Source organism: Falco punctatus (genome assembly GCF_963210335.1).
Source record: "Falco punctatus genome assembly, chromosome: 5".
Lineage (NCBI taxonomy): Eukaryota > Metazoa > Chordata > Aves > Falconiformes > Falconidae > Falco > Falco punctatus.
In genome coordinates this window covers 2,630,589-2,636,588 of record NC_137584.1, presented here as the reverse complement: position 1 = coordinate 2,636,588, position 6,000 = coordinate 2,630,589, and the positions used below count along the sequence as shown (strand labels likewise).

The following is a 6,000-nucleotide window of genomic DNA, read 5'->3' as shown; positions in this document are numbered from 1 at the left end:
GCACATTCTGTCGGAGGTTTTAGATTTGCTCTCTCTCATCTGCCAAGTATTTTGCCTCCAAAGGACATGGACATCACAAAGGCTCCCAGATGTTGAAGACATCTCTGAGATGTTTTAAGGGACCTGAAAGACCTTGCTCCTACCCAGTGGTTCCAAATCCCCTGTGGGTCTCCCCTCCCATGTAATTCTGCGAGTAGTGAGAGGAATTGGTCCACAACACAGAAAAGCTCAAAGAAAAAATTAGTACAGCCCAACTGTCTTATTTCTATAAATCTGTATTACCTGTGCCTTTTTAGGACAGGATAGTTTATAGCCAAACTTTCCTTCCCTGTAGAAATCAGATTATTTTTTAAAGTATAAAAAGATTCAGTAGTATGTAGCGGCTTTTTTAGAAATTCATTTGAATTAACCAAATTTTTAATGAAAAAAATATTAGAATAATTAGAAATAAGACTTTAAGTGCAGCAGTTTAAACTCTGGTATATTGAAAGTCACTTTACCAAACAACATAATCACCAATAGTAATTTGTGAATAAATCAGTTTTCATAGTTTAAGAGCTAAAACGAAAGGTATCCAATGGAAGCATAATTTCTAGTTTCCCTTTGGAATCTCTGTATTCAATTATTGGTAATCAAAATAGTGATTAAACCACTTTCAAAACTAATTATTCTTAAATTATCTGTTGGCTGTTCCAACTGTGTTAATTAAAGTAAACAGTAAGCAGCTGCTCTTCCACTGTCACTACTTGTTTCTTGCAACTAAAGCCCTTTTATTTTTTACCTTGATAGAAGTTAAAAATACGCTTTTGCTAATTCTGTCCAATTATATTTACCCTCTAACATACAGAATTCCATTAAATTTCAAATAGCTGCGAAGGTAAATGAGGGTGTACAGAAAATGACTGTGCATAAGTTATAAAAAAATAAAAAGTTCAAAAATTCTGAAACTATATGGACAGAATCAGAGTATTTATTAAGGAGAAATCATAAAAGATATTTAAAAATTCACTATCTTCATTAGGTTAAAGACAAAAAAAAAAGAAAGCCCTCTAAAATAAACCTTATCTGCCGCCCAGCTCCATAAACCAGGTTTTCATTCATATTTCCTCAGGGAATTCACTGGGGTAATAGAATGAAGTGAGAGAAAGAAAACTCTTAGACCTTCAGAGGCTTTAAGAAGCTCCCATAGGGAAAGGTATGATGCATTTTAATAAACTTTGTGAATTTTAATGAAAGGAGTTAAAGCACTGAAGTAATATTTCATTGAAATAAAAATAAGTGGTGCTAAACCCTACCCCATCCTAAGTAGTAGATAAGTATTTTTTTTCTTGCCTTAAAATCACCTCCTGAGATTTATTTTTTAGTTACACTCTTTAAATAACTTCAAAAAGGATGCATGGGCCTTTTTTATTTTATGTCATAAATTACTCTTGTTCTTTTAGAGTATTTTGGCTTTTTTTTCTTAGCACTGTAAACACGGTGCTGTCTGAGTTTTTGATTATTTTTTTTTTTTTTAAGGGGGCGGGCACAGAAGGGAGACTGCTAAGGAAGGAGAAATACAGGCAGATATAATAAGTAGAAAGAGTCCAAAAGGATTCAACTGATAGTTTGGATGTGTCTATGACTCCCTTAGTTCTGAGGAAAATAATATGCTGTCAGACATCATGCTGCGTTCATTTAAAACATTGCAGACTAAATTTCTACTGTAACCACAATTATTTCTGGAAAATTCAGAGAATGTGGAAAAAAGCCCTGTTGCTTAAAAACAGCTTTTGCTGGTAATATTAGAATGAATCTTTAATCATGCAGAATATAGTATTCAAAACCAAAACCTTCACATCAGAAATTACTTCAGGTAAAGCTACATGATCTAGTTAGCACATCCACACGCTGAGCTTGTTTTTCCCTCTATCCTATGACCAAGGATTTCCCAATCTACTCATCCTCCAGCATACACATATGTACGCTGTAAATCACCAAGCACTGGGGCAAGCAGGCATTCTCCACTTCGAATTCGGAATACAGGAACATTGTACGCACCTAAGGAAGTCTGAATTGTTTCCTCACCCACCCTCCTGCTCTCCCCAACACGTTTCATTCCTCAGATGACCACCCCCCTACCCATGCCCTACCTTAGCTGCATCTATGCTGCCTTCACCTTTAGGCAAAGCGATACATCATACCCATGCTGCTGACCCCCCCTATGCTCTTATATTGACAGCCAATCACATCTAAATGATAAGCAAATGGCTAGCAATTAGGTTACATCTACACCACATATTTAAACTTGGTTTGACCCTCGGTTTGTATCAGTCTCCGCACTGTTAAACAGGTCTGAATACTCTGTGGGATTCTGTACCTCATGTGTATCGGCCTACCATGCCAAGCTGGTAAGTAAGCTGAACAGCATTGAAAAGCAAGTTAGAAAGCTACTTTGAATCCATTAACTACCCTTTCCTAAAACCAGGAGAATGGAAAATCACTTGTCAGCTGGGGTCAGGCTAAGGTGAGAAGCAACAGCATTACTTCCCAGTTGATTTTGCCACCCCACCTGCAGAGCTCACTCTCATTTCTTATCCCAAGAGGAGACAAGCATAAAGTTTGATGAAAAATTGCCGGTTTTCCCTCCTCTCTGCCAAGGTCAAGGTGCAGATGCAGCAGTACCACTCTGCCCTGCTCCTGGGAGGAGAAGCAGGTTCCAGTGAAAGAGATGGCTCCTGCAGCCTGCTTCCCAAAGGAGACCTGGTCCCTGGGGCCCAGCATCTCTGCTTCAGTCAAACCCAGAGGAATAATAGATTGCACCTGGGGAAGCACAAGTCTGTAGAAAGAAACATGTCGGATGCTAGTGGTGTCCTAGCTCAGACTCTGCCCAGTGTGGGTCGGCAGGCACGCTCCCAGTGCTCAAATTCAACTACGTGCACCGTGCAGTTGCTATTCAGTTTTTAGGGAGACTTTGTAACCACACTAGAGAACAAAAAGGAAACACTGGTTTCACCTGTTCTTTTGGCACACTTGTGACTCTAAAATTTCAGTATTTTGCATCAGACAAGGACGTAGTCTGGTTGTGGTCATATAAAGGATATATGATGCTTTGTGAGTCAGACTCAAGGTCCCAGATGCCTTTCTGCTCTCCTCTTCCCCAGAAGATTAGCAGCCATAGTAAGCAACATGGTAAAACACTAAAGAATTGGCACTGTGTACCTTGAGAATTCTGGAGTATATATATATGTTCCAGAATATGCAATATTCCAGTTATATATTGATACAATATGTGTAAACTTTACAAAGAACAGATGCATGGGCTTTCTTATATTATAAACATTCCCGCCCTAGCCCTCTCCTTCACCAATTTTTTCAGCTTCTTATAATTCTTTTTCTTTTTGCTGTGTAAAATAATGACAGGGCTTTATCTTTGGTACATAATATTTGTGTCACAAGCCTGAGAGGCAAGTCACAACTTGTAAGTCTGAATCCTTCCGTGACAATGCCTTCGGGAAGTCTGAATATACATCAGTAGTCAACATTTCTAGGTACAGTTTAGCATTCAAATCCAATGATGCGACTGAGGTTTCCGAAATTCTGACTTTGCTGGCAGGTAAAAAAGGTGAAGGGGTTGTGGTATTTGCTATGACTACTTTCAGTGCTCTGTTAAAATTACATAGCATACCTCTGTCTCTTTTGTTGGTAAAGGAGGAAAATAAATCAATGCTGCTTTCTTTCACTGCTATCATACCACACAAAGTATATTGACACTGGAAAGTGCCAACAAATTTCACCCTCAGAAAGGCCCAAGAAGTAACGTGAAGAGCGTAACACAAGAAACACAAGAAACTCCTAATGCACCTAAATAATCTCCCATGTGGAAAGAGCATGGATAAAAGGCTGTGGTCCAATGAACCGGACACTGATCAAGGAATAGAAGACTTTTGATTCCCTTTCTAGCTTCACTGCAAATCCAGTCTGCAGTCATACCCAAGTCACCTTAACACCTCATGACTCAGATTCCTCATGCGAGCAACAAATGCAATAGCCCTTTACAAATAGGTTCTATCTTTGTGGTTGAAAACTGCTGCATCAGACTTGAAATTCAAAATTTTCAAACCTATTTCTTTAAAGCTAGACTGCTCTTTAGATTAAAAGTGAGCAGAACTAGTAAGAAACAAACCCCTTTCAACTTTCACTGGGTTTTGCAGGAATGAAATGTCAGCCTCCACCAAGAACTGGGTGTCCCTCAACCACCAAAATGCAAATCTAGGCAGCAAGGATTACCTATGTAGATACAAAGATTTCATTTCAACCCTTCATCTTAAACTGATAACTGTAGTCTTTTTGTTTTCCCATTTTTCTTTATATTTGTTAAATCAAAGTATTAAAACTTACAGTTAATCCTTTATCAATGATATTCAACAGAGCTATTGCAATTTTTCACTAAACTTATAACATCACTACTAAATCTGCAACAAGTGTAGTGAAACACCTAGTTTTATATATCCTTGTATGGAATGATTCAGTTTTCTCTGCACTGGAACCATTAGTTCAGTTAAACACAAAAATCATATGAACAGCTGAGTTTAACTGCCTAAATTAAATGTTTGGATTACTTTTTTTTTTTTTTTTTTTTTGGGGGGGGGGTGGTTTTGGGTTTTTTTTTTGTTGGTTTTTTTTTAAATTAAATCCCTTGGAATGCATCTGTGTTCACTTCATTGTTCTCATTTGCAATGCTAATCTATATTGACTGCTATTTTGTCCTCACTAAAAATTTAGAGAAATTACAGCAAGTGCATTAGCAACTGACATGTTACCCTTAAAAGCTTTGAGGAATGGCATTGCTTTTAACATGTACTCTTCCACATTTGTTAATGAAGCATAATTTGCAATAAGTGCATGTCTACTGCAAAGCATGACAGCAATCACTTTCCAAGGATGTGAGAATCATTTCATTTATAATTTGTGCTAAAACATGTGTGCTGATTTCTAGTGCTTGAAAAACATATGAGGTACACGAGACTTGTGCTTTGCTACAGAAAGTATTGTGGAGGCCTTAGGATAATGTCTGTCATCTTACAGGCACAAATTTCTTAATACTAATCACAGCAATAATAATAAATTCTGTGTACATACAGAAAAATACTAATGTGTTCCAGGAAATAGAAAAAAAGCGCCCTTCCATAAGTGGTTCTAAATTGATTGTACCTAGAGATTTCAAACCAATATTTACAATATTTTATAATATTTATAAAAAACTGCAGAAGCAAGCTTATGATAAAAGTGAATTTGCTGATGCCTGTACCTGCACTGATAATGTAAGTCTGATCATTAAATAGGTGAATGGATATAACTTATACTAAATCTATAACAGAGTGAAACGTAGGAATAGACTAATGGCCTTGTGCATGAAAGCTTTGACTTAATGGACAAGAAACCAAAAGCATCCATCTTACTGTTTTGGCAACTCAATCTGGTTTCTTACACTGAAAACACCTTTATTAAAATAACTTCATCTGGATGATGAAACTGCTGATTTTATTCCAGGCTAAGTTACTTTAGAGGCTTCTCTGCTTACTGACAGTGTACTGCACCTAAGAATATTAAGGCAATCAAGAAACTCCATTATCTGAGCCAGGGACAGAAATGATGTCTTATACAGTGAAATGTCTAATGTTTCAGTGTGCTGTTACTGCTAGGGAAGATTAATAAACATCATTACACAGAGAAGCTGTAGCTTCCACCCTAAAGGATTTTGTTTTATGTATAGATCAAATGTATAGGCTGAGCCGCCAGCAACTCTTTCTGAAAGTAAGCACAGCAAAGGCTGTATGAATCTTTAATGCCCAGACTTCATTAGAATACAAATTAGAGTACATTATCTCTTAAAGGGAGAAAGCATGACTCTCCTAGGTGAGACAGACCAACAAGAGATTTGAAAACAAATTTTTCCAGGCCTGCTGGAAAGTTTGGAGAGTCAGTCCTTACCCTAGGAACTTTCAGTAGCTTTGAAGG

At 37.4% G+C, this 6,000-nt stretch overlaps 1 protein-coding gene across 1 annotated transcript in view; it reads left to right on the top strand.

Moving 5' to 3' along the window:
- Window positions 1-698: 698 nt before the first annotated feature.
- MANEA (mannosidase endo-alpha) overlaps window positions 699-6,000 on the top strand; it is a 47,107-nt gene continuing 41,805 nt past the window's right edge. Inside the window, exon 1 of the mRNA XM_080388077.1 lies at window positions 699-6,000. This exon is cut by the window's right edge and continues 22,868 nt beyond it. The gene's annotated coding sequence lies outside the window, so the exon portion shown is untranslated.